Source organism: Thermobia domestica, chromosome 18 (assembly GCF_964235325.1).
Source record: "Thermobia domestica chromosome 18, izTheDome1.hap1.1, whole genome shotgun sequence".
In the NCBI taxonomy this organism is placed as follows: domain Eukaryota; kingdom Metazoa; phylum Arthropoda; class Insecta; order Zygentoma; family Lepismatidae; genus Thermobia; species Thermobia domestica.
The window spans coordinates 154,109,818-154,126,629 of NC_137471.1; the positions used below are offsets into that span (position 1 = coordinate 154,109,818).

The 16,812-nt window shown below is 33.4% G+C and overlaps 1 pseudogene; it reads right to left on the reverse strand.

The window, feature by feature from the left end:
• Window positions 1-15,992: 15,992 nt before the first annotated feature.
• On the reverse strand, window positions 15,993-16,592 carry LOC145675318 (ADP-ribose glycohydrolase MACROD1 pseudogene; annotated as a pseudogene).
• Between the last annotated feature and the right edge of the window lie 220 nt (window positions 16,593-16,812).

Below are 16,812 nucleotides of genomic sequence, written 5' to 3' on the forward strand. Positions count from 1 at the left end.
TAAAAATTATAAATAAAAATACTGTAATAAAAGGTATGTGGTGACGGAGAGATTCAAACCGAGCCTACACGCAAAAAAAAAAAAGGGTTAAAGTAAACAAGAAAAAGGTGGACAGTAACCATGTTAGTTTGTCAATATATGGAAAACAGAGACGTGTATCCAAGCAGCCAAGCCAAAATGTCTCTGCATTTGTTGTAACTTTGGTATAAAAAAAAAAAAAAAAAAAAAGTGGCCGGAGCGATCACTTGTCTGCTTACACCCATGACTATATTCGTAGAAACCAAACACTGAAATGCACTAAACACAAGTTCTAACGACTAAGCTGTCAGTTCTAACTCTATGCCTTAAATATTTATTTAAATACACTTTAAAAGTGGAAATCATATTAAGATAAAATAACAATTAAGTAGGTAACTATTTGTTCATTTAATGCGTTCCTATATGATTTATACATTAATTGTATACAATGAAACAGAAAAATGTGAGAAAATAATTTATATCGTAAATGAAACAGCCACATGTACAGTATACTCATAGTGCATACCCATTATATAGAGAAAAAAGGTTAATGAAGTCATTTACATAAAAAATGAAGTGTTTTAACATAATACTTTGCAAAGATCCTTTGTTTTAAAGGAATTCTTTAAGAGAATAAATGAAGGGAAGATCACAATTTTTTCTGGTCTATATTAGCACTAAAAACACACCAAATTGTATTAACAAAGTACAATGCACTTCGTATTAACTTATATACATTAGCCTATGTAATGAACCTTATCATCATTTAGAAGTTATATGTAATATACCTTCGGATGTACTACTACTTTTTTTTTTTAAACAGAAATTTGTAGCATTCCATAACATTGAGTTTTAACACAGATAGCCTTCATACAGTATGTAAAATCAGAAAAGCAAATATATATGAAGTGATTACAATGTTCAAAAAAGCACTATATTATTCTAAAGAATTCCTGCTATCCATATTTTGTCTTGAATAACTCAGCCATTTTTCTTTTTTAGCCCATTGATATATACGAGGAAATCTTCCTCTGTTTCTTTGAGATTTTAAGGGTTTTACTTTTTATTATTTTTCTTCAGGTCTATTTAAATGTCACTTACTTTGTGGAAATAAAATTCTGTGTTGTATGTTTTTTAATATTCATAAATGACATCTAATTTAAATAATAATATACTTATATATACTAAAAGATCATTTTGACAAAGCAAGGGACATTTAAATAGATATTCAGAAGAAATCAGTAAAATCAGAACATCAAAAATTTTATTCATTTCAAAGAAAAGGAAGAATACTTCCCCTACAAATCAATGGGATAGAAAAGAAAGGAGGCGATGGTACTGAACCTCACCGTTAAGGAGCTTGTACTCTGAGAAATATAATTACACTTTCTCTCTTAACTGATTCCACGCAAAAAAAAAAAAAAAAAAAAAAAAGTGACGAACAATATCAAACAACAGTTGTCTTTATAATTGAAGAAAACTTCAAACCTATGAAATAGTAATGTAGAATTTAAATAGCTCAGAATCAGGATTGTGAGAATATAGAGAGATACAGAAAATTTTACAACACTGCATAGAAAAGATGAAGTAATAATAAAAAAAGAATTTAACGACAAAAACTGGGATAGGGAGACTAAGGTAATATTGGCAAAACAAAAATCAATTTCAAAGCCGTAATTCTCAATATTCGCTTCAAAGGTAAGTGATGACCATAATTCCCGTGTGATTTGAAATAAACCGCATTAAAATGGGAAATGTTTTACAAATGTTATGATTGAATGAAATTCACCCGTTCTAAAAGGAAAAAAAAAAACTGTAGTCCCACATATATCCTATCACTCTTCACAAATATCTTTAAGGATGTTAGTACATATGATTTTTGTCAATACTCTCCGTTAGTGGCGTAGGGAAGGGGGGCCCAGAGAGGCCGGGCCCCCAAAGAGGTCCGACAATGTAGTTTGATGTTTGTAATTTTTTATATATTTTTATGTTTATATATTTTTTGTTTGGAATTGTTCCATATGTACCTATAACAGCACTTGCCCCACCAAACACACATCCTGGCTACGGTACTGCTCTCTGTGGGTCTTCTTCCATTGCAACAGTTCTGTATTTCTTGAGCAACATTTCCCCTTGCTTCCAGAAATAAATGAACTATCTAAAATAGAACAAATACAATGCTTTGTAAAATATACTCTTCAATGTGTACGGCGTTGGCACATCACGTATATTTATTACAATAGAAAATATACTTCATCACACCAAAACCAAACCAAACTACACAGTGTAATAGACCTTGTTGCAATGAACCGGCTTCAACGCTATATGTTAGTCGCTATATGTTACAAGAAAACCTGTAAGAGTAATGAAAACTATAGTCACTGATGAAGAATTCAATTACGTCGAAACAGTTAACTTTTACTTAATCTTTATTACAACAGTACGGTCGCCACCCCAAACGAGAATCAGAAAAGAAAAGAAATCCTGCCGTATATCCAATGGTAGGAATTTGAGTTTCTTGAGAAATCTTTGAAACATTACCTTGAAGCTGCAAGTTAAACAATAAATCCCTAAGTCCCTCACCAGACAAAAAGATGTATTAAAATAGAATATTTTATTTAGTGAAGATAGCATTATATTACTTTGAAATAGAACTTCGATACGCGTCAGGGTTTTGCGACACTATTGTATTGGCAATTGAGAATTTTGTATTCGGCTGAATACAAAATATTACATCTTAAAATAAAACCTTGTTAATGGAACAAATAAAATGCACATATACTTAAATAAACTACAGGTAAAATCGATCAGGTGGGCAAAAATGATAAAAGTTTCAAAACAAATACATTTTATGTTCTCCTAGGAGTCAATTTGAGTAACATATCTAAAACACAAACCATCTGTAATAAGAATTCAATCGAATGAACATAACTTTGAGAAACGCTATAAAAAAAAATCACAAAACTATAACTTTACATTTGTTCGTTTGTCTGCCGAGCTCCTTTATGGCTGAGCGGTTAGTGTACGCGTCTTAGGCGTGGGTGACCCGGGTTTGCTTCCCGGAGAGAGCTCACGTGGTTCGGATTCCACCTTAATCAGTAGGTCCCGTCTTATATAGCCTCGCTGCTGAAAGGGACGTTAAACACAAAATCAACTCAACTTTCGGCCTTTTAAGTTAAAATTTTCAGAGTACAAGCACAAGACACTCTAAATTCCCTGTTTAGATTTTGGCGGCATACCAACGTAATATATCAAAATGGCGGCCATTTTGTCAAATGAACGAGTATCTACGCTACGAAGCGCAATTTTCAGTCTTTTAAGTTGAAATTTTGACGGTAGAAGCACAAGATATGCTAAATTTGCTGTGTAGATTTTCTCGGCGGTCCAATGTAAAAAAAAAAAATAATAATCAAAATGGCGGCCATTTTTTCAAAACGGCAGTGAGTAGAAAATTGTTGCAAGTTGTGACAATGACAATATTGAAATATAAATCACATTTTAACACTTTTACCCCAAAGACATTGAAATATTTCGAAAAAAAAACGATTAAACCCGAAAAAAACCAATTAAACTCGAAAAACACCCGAAAAAATGGGCCCAGGTGGGTTTGGCTTTTTCAAAAAAGCCCGGGATTTTTCAAACCCTCGTTCATGATGAGCTTTTCTCCTCAAAAAAGTTTTAATAGTAGTCGCTAATGGTTTTCTACAGATGTTAATGTTAAATTGTTAAATTTTTTCAAACTTCCGATGTCCAAGTTTTTGTACCTACACATCGTGAAACAGTGTCAGGAGAAAGGGTTAACACTCGGAAAATGAAAATGAAATATTTGAGTTTTACGTCCCACGGTTATGCCGGTTAGGCTAAAGGAGACGGTGATGATGAGAGATGAATGAAAATGGTGGAATGAAGAAAGTGGGAGGAAACAGGAGAATCCCGAGAAAACCCACGCACACGGTGTTCGTCCACCACAAAGTTCACTTGACAGGAGCAGGGTTTGAACCAGGAATCCCATGCACCAGAGATGAACGCTCTACCACTGAGCCACCGCGGCCAGCAAAAAATCAAAATAAGACAGTCTGGTGCAGGTGTAGTTTTGGTGCACTACATTTTGGAAGATTTACAGGTAAAATTCAATACTTTCCATGAAAAGACATGTTTATAAGGAACGAATTTCTACAGGTAACTTAATTACATACAATGTAATACAACTGTATCTTACGTTTACTAATGTTAAACCATTACAAGTGCTTTACGACGAATAAAACAAATGAGTGCATATGAAAAATGGCTCTATTAGATGTTATTTTCCACGGGCGGCTTATTTCTGCGCCGTGTACACCGGCATCATATTTCTGCACAGCGTGCAGAACCTGTATTTTGTTTACAAGTGGGAAACAACAACAAGTGTTGTTGAAACTTGTATTATTCTCAAAACGCACTTCCTTCCATTACCCTCACTTCTCCGCATACACACTATCGCAGACGTGCCTGCTCCCTTCGGACGTATTCCAGCGCGGGCCCACCAGCTTCGCCCTCTGACTCGGTTCGATAGCATTCGTGCTATTTAGTGGCCACCCAGCACAGATTGTTTTGTGCTTTTTTGCGCTGTTTTTATGCTAGACATCTGGAAGCCTTATTTATACGCAAATCGTAAAAGAATTATAATTTTTCAACAATTACTTCTAGAGGTCCCCTTGAATTTTATTTATGCCAAGTAAAATATATTCCGCCCATTTGAAACCGACTAGGGGACAATAAAAAAGAAACTGGTGAAAGAATTATAATTTTTAATTTTTTTTTTTAGTATTGCGCCACAAGTAAACCTGTACACAAGAGCGTTTAACCACTACCTCATTTCTCCTGGATTTTTTTTTTTAAATTGGAAGTTTTCGCTCACATGTGAAACAAGTCCTGCAGTATATAATCTAGTGGATCTTATTAGGTTACTAAAGATACACTAAATACTAGAGAATACTAAAGGAACACAAACCTTGTCATGGCACAAGCATTATGAGAAATTGTCCACGTTTCTCTAAGATAATTTAGCACCAGGTGCTAGTTGGCCACTAAAGAGCACGATTTCTATATAATGAGTCAGAGCAGGGCAACGCTGATGGGCCCGCGCGGTAGCGCGGAGGTGTGACCGAAGGGAACAAGTGCGTCAGCGACGGTGGGTATACGCGTAAGCGAGGGTAGTGAAAACATATGGGCTTTGGTAATCATACATTTTTCAATATCACTTTTTATGGTTTCATACTAGTAACGCTTCAGTTGTAAACATAAAATACAGCTTTCGTACACTGTGCAGAAATACATTGGCGTTGAGTTAGAAGACACTTATCTTAAAAACTAAGACATGTAAACTTTTGCAATTTCAAGAAGAAAATAATGTACTACAGTTTCTTAACTGTCCCTCGTTTTGTAAATAAAAATTAAGTGAAAACTTTAAGTTTTTTGTCCAACGGTAATGCCGGTTAGGCTAAAGAAGACGGTGATGATGAGTAATGAATGAAATGGTGGAATGGAGAAAGTGTAAATAAACGGGAGAACCCCGAGGAAACCCACGCAGACAGTGTTTGTCCATCACAAAGTTCACATGGTGATGGCTGGGATCGAACCCGGGACCCCAAGTACCAGAGGTGAACGTTCTACCACTGAGCCAGCGCGGACCCTACAATTGTAAGCGAGTTCTTGATATACCGGTAACTCTTTACTTTGGGTAAGGCAATGATATCCTGTCAGTACATAGTATTGCCGAACGAGCGTTAGCGAGTGAAGGCGGGTTAGAGCCCCGCAGGGCACTTTGTTTTCTGTCTTTCCTTCTTGGGAACTGTAACTATAATTGCGGGAACCAGTTCAGATGACTTGATTATTGTCACTGCCTTGCCTAAAGTAATGACTTGCCGATATACCTTAGGGGGTTCGTGAAGGTAAGCAGCAAGGCAACAAATAGAATCGAAGTTAATACACAGGTTGGGCTAGGTAGTACCATTTAAATAACTTTCTTTGATACCCCCCCAAAAAATTTTATATGCCAGAAACGCCAGTGCGCGGGAACATACTATAACCGAATCTTTTTCATGCGCAGCAACAATTAACATATGTAACACAACATATAAAATTCATGACAATTTGAAATGTATATACATAATATTAAATTAACTCACCCCATGTATATGCATAATAAGTGCAATAATATATGCAAATGTATATGAATAATATTAAATTAACTCACCACTCTCTCACTTCATGTTTTCGTGGTATTTACTTAACCAGCAACTGCGTACAGTTCCAATGAATGAATATTTTTATGATAAACATTATTTTTCCCATTTGTAAACTTATCTCAACGAATTTTTTTTGAAGGACTTTACCCACACTGCATCACAATGTGACAAATGAAGAACGCGAACCGAACATACAGGCAGCGCAACCAGACTACGATTTCTGCAATCAGGCTCTTCAGCGGCAAAGGCGGCTCGGTGCCTGTCCGAACATCTTTTCAAGGTCGGTCCATCCGCTGTTTGCCGACCTTCTTTCGGCTCCTTTACTTGTCGGCACGCCGCCAACGTTTCGGCGTCTTTCCGACAATATTTGCCGCGGTCGCCGTCCGCTGTTTGCCGTCTCCTTGCAAAATGTTTGTCAAGAATCCTCTCGTACTTGTCATTTATTTTAAGTATTTACTTCTCATATACCCTTTACGTGCAGTCCCTTTACTACATTTCTTTTCATGCATTTACCTTTTTTCGTGGTCGGCACGCCGTCAACGTTTCGACGTCTTTACAACCATCCTTTGACGCTGTCGTTCCGTCCGCTGTATGCCAACTTTCTGCCGACTCCGTTTTCACAAGACATATTTTATGGAATTAGTGCCCACCCACAAGAAAAACCTTCGGACAGTTTCAATTTTTACTTCATCATTAAAGAAGATACAGGCTCTATTCATTTTCCAAAATTCGACTCTTTGCAGCTTGTACGCGTTATTGCAACTTTCGCCGACGTCGTGCCGACGTCGCTTTTCAAGAAATTGCCGGCAGTCTCTTTTTGCAGTCGTCGTCCGACTGTCTGCCGACTGTTTCGAGAAAGCTTTATACGAGGGAAATATAAGCCCTAATTCGTATTTTAAAGCAACAAATTACCTTCTAACTCTCTTTGTTTTCTATTGGTGAACGAATCTCTTTTTGCTCGTCGCGGTCGAAAATCGAGCGGAAAGACGCCGGTGTCCGGCGCCGGCAATCCGACCGCGGCATCTGGTCGGCATGCACAAATTGTCCGACTATAGGCGGCAAGATCCTGATGGGGAATCTAATGCAGCAAGAACTAGATATTCGTAAAGGTAAAGGTAATGAGTTTTGGACGCCACTATCAGAAGAAGAATTGATTAAAGAAATTGATTGTTTATATGATAGGTTATTATCTGATAATTAAGGTTAATATTAAATAATTAAAGTTACAACTTTTATGATATAATAATCATAAAAGATAATTAAGGTTAATATCTAATAATTAAGGTTACGACTTTTATGATATAATAGTTAAACATTAAACAAACCATCTTCTGTAAGATTGAATGCTAAATTCAATATACTACCTAAATCGGGATTATTATGATATTTTCTTATTATAACTCTCCAATCTACGTAATGTCTATATAAATATATAAACTCTATAGAGAGGCGTTGAAAAATTGAAATGTTATGCCAATGAACTCTGTCTTTAAACTCTGCAATAAATCCTTCTGTTAAATTTTGAAACAATGAAATTATTTCCCAATCTACTTTGTCAGCGTAATCTCTTATAAGGTTTTCTGATAATTGTTGAGTTCCAGATAAGCGTCCCCAAGAAACTTTATCTGCATGTTTTCGTATAAAGGCTTCAGAGAGTTTGCTTCCATAAGATATAGCATCAAAATCAACTTTATCTATAAACTCATTAATAAATTCTTCAGATAGTTTTTCGTTATACGATACTTCCTTCCAATCAACTCTATCTGCAAATTCTCTTATAAAGTCTTCTGATAAGTTTTGGCTTCCTGAAATAATCTCCCAATCAACTTTATCAGCTAATTCTCTTATAAACTCTTCCGATAACTTTTTCCATAAACATATTTCGCTCAAATTAACTTTCTGCAGATATTTTAGTATGAAATCTTCTGTAATGTGATCATAGTTATATTCCTCCTCATAATCATCATAACCTATAGATAACCATTATTCATTAGTCAGTGAATCTAATATCTCATCAGACAAATCCATAACGTTTGCATAGAGAATGTTTTGTATAAGAAATGAGTTGTTTTCTTTAGTGGCTTTCTTGAACAAATGATCTAACATACCTATGGATACGCTAAAATTTATTTTATCTTCATCATTATAACCACCAATATCTAAATATTTACACACACAATCAAATACAGGTTTGTAAGATAATATTTCCTTAGCACTAGTCATGTTTGTTTTGTATTCTTAGATTTTTAAATTTATTTCATTTTTGTTGGTTTTCTATATAACAAATATGGATAAAGAATTTGATTTATTACATGATAGACTTAAACTAATTCATCATGATCTTAAACTCTTAGCAACACTACTAGAGAAGCAAATACTGTTAAAGGAAAAAGAGTTATTAGTAATGCAACAAAAAACATCCGATTTGAGTAGTGATGATGAATATAAATATGGTAGTGATGATTATGATTATGATGATGATGATGAGTAAGTTTACAAAAATGATTTAATTTTAATATGTGTATATGTGACTTTGATGGGTCTTCCCATGAAAGTTCTAGACTAACACACAGTTTAAACATATGTAGACACATGCAGATGTTTGAACGATGTGTGTTAAAAAAATGGACGAAAATGAAGTAAAAAATTTTGGTGTAGGTAAAAATTGAGTAGTAGAATTTTCTATATAATAAATAAGATGAGTAATTATAATAGATTTACTGTAGTAGAGTTAAGACAACAATGTAAAGAAAAGGGAATCAAAAGATATTCCCGATTAAGAAAAGGAGAACTAATAAACCTTCTTAAACAACATGACGATGAACAAAGTAGAAGGCAGATTAGAGATGTATTTCCATTTAAAGAAGAAGTATTTGAAGAAGTGAAACCAAAAAGACCTAAGCTAAAAGTTGAATTGAAAGAAACATCATTGAAATATAGATTACAGTCATTTAGAATAGAAAACATTGATGGATATAAAGATCCTTTGAAATTCTTAAGTGCAAGTAGTAGGATTGTTAAAAATAAAACCAAGGACAGTTTTAAACTTTTCAATGCGCTTAAAGTTAATATGTCATTTATTTGTAAATTTAAAAAAGAAAATACGATACAAGAACATAATTTTAAAACTTCAAATGAAATAATACTCGAATTTACAGATTTAGATGACTTTTGTAAAAAAGCTTCATACAAACTCATAAGAGAAATGGAAGAGTTTCAAAGTAAAGGATCTGGATGGATGTTACATTCTATAGACTTTTTAGAATTAAGAATTAATAAGTATGTATCAATGAGAGGTTCCTCTTACATAGAACTTCCATACATGATTAAGAAGAGAAGAGCATGTGTTAATATAAAGAATAATGATCAAAAGTGCTTTCTATACTCAGTCATATCTGCATTATATCCAGTTAAACATGGGCAACATGGAGACAGGGTCTCTACATATAAAAAACATGAAGATAAGTTTAAAGATGTTTTTAAAGATATCCCATTTCCTGTACAAATTACTGATATAGCCAAGTTTGAAAAGAGAACTGATATTTCCATTAGTGTATTTAGTTTTGATAATAACTATTCAATTTTTCCACTTCGAATCACACAAGAAAAGAAAGAAAAACATATTCATCTGTTATATCTTAAAAGTGAAAAGAAAACTCATTATTGTTGGATTAAAGACTTGTGGAAGCTTGTAGGCAATCAAATAACTAAAGATGGTCATAAAAGATTCCTATGTGAAAGATGTTTAGCTAAGCATTTTAAATCAGAAGAGTTATTAAAAGAGCATGAAAAATACTGTGGATTATATTCAGCTGCAAAAAATCGTTTTACCAAAAGAATGGAATAAGATACTTGAATTTATTAATTATAAACGATCTTTGAGAATTCCATTTACAATTATTGCTGACTTTGAATCACTATTAAAGGAAATTATTACATGCCAACCTGATCCAGAAAGATCTTATTCAAACGCATATCAAGAACATAAACCAAACAGTTTCACATACTATGTCAAAAGCACTTTAGATTCTTATAAAAGCAAACCAGTAGAATATATAGGAGATAATGTATCAGATGTATTTGTAGAAAAATTAAAAGAAGAAGCTATTAAAATTGCAAAGATTTATGATACTTATAAACCTATGAATCGCCTTACAGAAGAAGAAAGAAATACATATGAATCATCTGAAAAATGTCATATTTGTGAAAGAACTTTTGAAGAACTTCCACGTTTATTAGAAAAGAAAATAGAGAGGTTAAATATTTTAACTAGTTATTTAAAAAAGAAAATCGAAGAAGGTTATAAACATCTAGAAGAGGAATTGTATATGAAAAAAGATGATGATGATATTGATGATATAGATGACATATTAATAGATATAAAAGAGCAAAAGGAAAATATAGAAGTTATACTTGATGAATGTACTAAAGAATTGAAAAAGACTATAAACAATATAAAATCATGTATAACCAAAGTTGCTGATCATGATCATTTAACTGGAAAATTTAGAGGAGCTGTTCATTCTTATTGTAACATAAAATATACAAACCCAAGATTTATTCCTGTGTTCATTCATAACTTATCTGGATACGATACACATCTATTTATAAAAAGTTTAGGAGGTGGAGAATTAGAAGAAAAGATAACTATAATACCTAACACAGAAGAAAAGTATATTACATTCTCAAAAACGATAAAATACAAGAATAAAGAAAATAAAGAACGATCAATCCAATTAAGATTTGTAGATTCGTTTAGATTTTTATCAAGAAGTCTAGCTGAATTAGCAAAAAATTTAAAACCAGAACAATTTAGAGAAACATTAAAATTCTTTCCTAAAAATGTAATTGATTTAGTAAAAAGAAAAGGTATCTATCCATATGATTATGCTGATTCACCTGAAAAACTAGATGAACCTGTTCCACTATCTAGAGACAAGTTTAAGAATAGATTAACAGGAGAAGATATAAGTGACGAGGATTATAACCATCATCTATTAATCTGTAAGATATTCAATTTAAAAACCTTAAGAGAATATACTCAATTCTACAACAAAACAGATGTACTTCAATTAACAGACATTATTGAAAACTTCAGAGATACAGCTCTTAATACATATAAATTAGATCCTGCATGGTATTTCACAAGTCCAGGCTTCTTCTGGGATGCAATGTTAAAGATGACACAACAAAAATTAGAATTGTTAACTGATTATGATAAACTGCTCTTTATAGAAAAAGGTATAAGAGGTGGAATTTCTCAATGTTCAAATAGATATGCAGTAGCTAATAATAAGTATCTAGAAAATTATAATCCTAAAGAGAAAAGTTCTTACATAATGTACATGGATGCAAATAACGAATATGGATGGGCTATGAATCATCATATGCCTTATGGAGAATTCGAATGGAAAAAGGTTATTAATGGTGTAAATGATAAATACTGGATAAATAAAATATTAGAGACAGACGATGAGTCTAATACTGGATATATACTAGAAGTCGATTTAGAGTATCCAAAAGAACTTCATAATAAACATTCAGATTTGCCATTAGCTCCTGAAAATTATATAAACAACAAGAAACTTCCAAAATTATTAACAACACTTTACGATAAAGAAAACTATATATTGCATTATCAAAATTTAAAATTCTATGTGTCACAAGGTCTCAAAATTAAAAAGATACATAAAATATTAGAATTTAAACAATCAGGCTGGTTAAAGGAATATATAGAATTAAATACAGAACTTAGGTCGCATGCAAGGAATGATTTTGAAAAAGACTTCTATAAACTAGCGAATAATGCAGTATTTGGAAAGACTATGGAAAACATAAGAAAGACAGTAGATATAAGACTAGCACATAATGTAGAATTAGCAGAGAAACTAATAGCTAAACCTACTTTTAAAGATAGAACTATATTTTCCGAAGATCTAGCTGCTATTCATATGTATAAGACAAAAATTACTTTTAACAAGCCTATCTATGTTGGGATGTCTGTTCTGGATATATCTAAAATTTGTCTATATGATTTCTATTACAATGTGTTGAAGAATAAATATGGAGATAAAGTCAAACTATTAATGAGTGACACAGACTCCGTTATAGCACATATAGAAACAGATGATGTATATGAGGATATGAAAGCTATGTATGAGCATCTAGATACATCTGATTACAAAGATAATAACAAATATGGGATAAAACAAGTTAACAAGAAAGTATTAGGAAAATTTAAAGATGAACTGAAAGGTGAAATCATAGGAAAAGTCGTAGGTCTCAAATCAAAGATGTATTCAATACAGGCACCTCAAATAGACCTCGAAGATAAAGACTTTAAAAGTAAATTTGATAAAGACAAATGTTGTAAAAAGGCAAAAGGAATAAAATCGAATATTGTTAAATCAGAAATAACTTTCAAAGATTACGAAGATTGTGTTTTAAAAGATTATGAATTATATAAAATGCAAAATACTATTAGGAGTAAAAGACATAATGTATATTCAGTAGAAGAAAACAAGCTAGCATTAAGCTCTTACGATGATAAAAGATACATATTAGAAGATGGGATACATACTCTAGCTTGGGGTCATTATTCGATAGATTTAAGGAAAGAAGATTTACTAACAAAGCTAAAAGAACTAATGGATAGCTATATCAAAGGAAGACAAGAAAAAGAAAAGCGAAGAATAGAAAGTTTAAGAAATGTTTAGATGTAAGTTTAGGTGTAAAATTCTTTTATGGTTATATATCATAAAAGTAAATTGAAGATGTATGGGGGAAGATGTAATTTTCGATGTGATTCTATGCTGGAGGATTTTATATATAAAAAAGCCTGGTTTGAGGAAGTGGCCCCAAACTGGTTTTATGAATACTACTGTAAATCGATAAACGTAGTGCCCAAACTCTTGAATCATACAACTTTTTATAATAATGACAAAACTCTAATTTTGGGGGGGGGGCTCATTATTTCCAACATAAACCTAACCCATTTCCTGATTAGGTTGGGAACTTAAGGTAACTAGAGGTTGGATTGGGTTTTATCGCCCAATACTCGATTGTGTTAGTAAAATTATGTTGGAAATAAAAGTTGGGGGGAAAGAAGGTCTCTAAATTCACAAAAATAGGTATCTCCGGTAATGATTCTCAATTTTATATGGTCGTGCGTATATACGTACTAATATGTTCTTCTAGATGCTGTTTCACAAAATGCGTGAATTGCTCGACATCTCAGGTTCCGTATCCACTTTTAAGAATACACTATATAGTTGGAAATGTACGAAGATTTTACGTTAGAATTCGTTAATTCCAAGACGGTAGAAGGCGGCACTATAATCTCTGTACCAAAACTTCCGTCACTAACTATCAATTCTTCCGGAGGAGGAGGTAAACTTAATTCTGAAACTGAATGTGCATCCTCATTTCTGTTCGCAGTGGTGAACTTTTCCGGGGGTCACTTCAGGTTCTTGATCTCTTTCTTCAGACCTCTCGTTACATTTATTCTCAAAACTCTTCGTCTGCAGCGGCGTATCATCACCAATTTTTTTTCATTAAGCTTTTCATTACTCTATAGTTCAAAATTAGACTTACAATTGCAATAACGGTTTGCACAATGTCTAAAAAGTAGCTCAATTCTTGCAAAGAAAATTCCGTAGACGCACTACATTTTCTACAAAACCATATAAAATTGAAAATCCCATGTTCCCTTAGCAAATAAATAAGAGGAAGAGTGATGATGATATTCCAATTAATAATAATTCCTGGTATAAAATACTCATGCTTATAGATAGGCATCTTAATGGGCGTCTGGTCAATTATCGTAAATGCTGATATATTCATATGTCGGATCGAAGAACTCCAAATATCGTTAAGTAAGGATGAAACATTAAAAAATTCATTCCCTTTATACGTAGATCGTAATAGCATCAGATCATTAGAGACTAGCTGGCTCGGAAAAAGATGTAAAAATACAGGTTCTGTAAGATCATTGTCGAGACACGGAAAATCCGATCTGACGAAAAGATTTCTCTCCACAATTAATTTAGTATTGCATGGTATTCGAATTTTAAGGGCTCCGTATAATCTGGCTTCTTCTGGAACTCGAATAATTGACACATTTTCTCTAGTCTTCAAAGTTAGAAATTATGGCGGGTGTGTTAAAACAAACTCATGCGATCCAATGTCTATAATCTGTGCCTCTTTCGGTCACAATTGTGTAATATTTCCCTGACTGTACTGGCAACGAAAGCTGCGTGATCACAGTTTATTAAACGAGATCGTGTCACAGTGTGTGTAGGTATCTTACATAACTTTGATTGGCTATAATGACAAGCAAGTAGGTATTGGTATAAGATCTTTTTTATCTTGAACTACCATAACTAAAGGTTGGATATCAACGGTACAAGTTTGGTTGTATACAGCAAACGGAAGTGGCTGCACATCATATAACTCAAACGAAGGCTGTATTTCAACGATCGGAATTTTCATCTGTAGGTAAATGTACGTATCGGTGATTGAACAAGTCAAAACATTAATTGAATAATACATCTCCAATAACGACTTATCTATGGCTAACTTATATCCATTTTTCAAAATATTCTCAAATTCAGATAAATGTGCGTGCAACACTTTATAAGGAATTATATTATGGTTCAGCCTAGCATCTGTACACATCTGAATTGTCAGATCATATTTAAAAATTTGTAGAAACTGTACAAACTGCGTTGAAATCGAATAAAACTCTTGAATGAACGAAATGACCTCTTTATGGACTCGATTTGCAAGCTTATTAAGATGATCTCCCAGATCATGTTCTTGATCCAATATCTTTGCCGAAAAGCTTCTAATTTTATGAAAATTATCCTGTATCTGATCTTGAAAACTTAAAAATTCTGAAGTTGTGTTCTGAATATATAAATTGTTTTTCAACAATTGTTTTTGCAAACCCAGTACTGTCTGTTCCAAATGAAATTCCTCCTTGTTTATCGAATCACTAGATGAACTGTCAGCTACGTCACAACACCAATTCAATGCTTTCCCAATGAACCCTAGCAGTGCACGTGGAGATCTGGTTGATAATCGATGAAATCGTGGATTTGGAGGCTTTAAAAAATAATCGTTAATATGGACTTGCAGATTATGAAGGTCTTTCGCCGCTTCGCAGACATCTGGAGCTAGAGTGTCATTTTCGTTGCAAAGCAAAGATTCAAGAAGAGAAGAAACCTTAACATCATGCGGAAAGGAAAATGTCAAATTAAAAGATATCGGTAAAGAGTGTTGGTACAAAATAACATTAGGGAGTTTACGGAAAAATAAACCAGATGTTATTTGGAACTCGGTGTTATTAGAAGTCACATGTGGGAAAGAGAAAGATAGGATAATGCAGCTTAAAACAAAATAGGTTATCAGAAACACAAATTAAATATAATGAGAAATTTAGAATTTTCACATGTTCTATTGATTATTATCTCTGCTAGCCTAAGTATATATGTTCTTGTTAAATTGCGTTACTTATTTCAATGTTTCTTTTTTTCTAGGTAAGTGGAAAGTCTGAAATTTCTAAAATAAAGTCGTCCCAAAAAATGATAATAGGAGACGGATATGATGACGAGAGCAAAAGAAAACTGCATAGCACTGATGATGAATAACTATATCCTTTCCCATATTCTAAATATATTGCTAGCGTTGAGATAGCTTGAAGTCAATTAACCAGTAACATACTATAACTTTTTTCTTTCAGCTATTTTATATAGGAAAATAGAGGTGCATAAGTTGTTCATAGATCTTTTGGTTCTCTTTGTCATACTGCACGAACACTATTCTTTCGATAGAGTCAAGATGTTGTTCCAGAAAAAGACGTACTGTTTGTAACGCAACGCGACAAGCATCTTCTTTAGGAAAACCAAAATCTCCTGTAGAGATATTGGGGAACGCAATGGATGTTATATCGTTGTCTACTGCTAAATGCAACGTTTTTTCGTAACACATTTTTAACTTTTTAGTATTTCGATCATCATGTACGCTAACATGAATAACAAAATCCACGGGTAGATTGTAACCCCGTGTAATGCATACGTTACCCTGGGAAAGGTGGGGTATTTTACGACACTCGTCTTGCATTTCTTCTCCTGCAAGACTTTGAATTGCTTTGTCCATGCCTCCTCGTGGCTCTAGAAAGGAATTGGACGAGTTTACTATACAATCACCAGCTAACGTCGTGATTGAACCGTAATAAAGCGCAACTTTCTTATTAATGTCGTGGTTGACGGCAAACTTTGGTCTCTCCAAACCTTCCACTGAACTTGTTTTCGGACCCACCTGATCCCAAGATGGTAGATCAGACATGAAAACAACTTTCCTTATAAACAACGATTCTAATTGCGTTTAGTTATCTGGGTCTTGGAATTCCATTAAGAAGGAATTTACCTTATCCACTTCCTGGAGATTTTTATCCGGTACTCGCTCTCCTACTACATCAATCTCAGATGTTTCTAATTTACGCAGATTTTAGGCAGTCCTTCTGGAGGAGGAAAATACTCTTTTAACCTGTCGATGGCTATAGAAT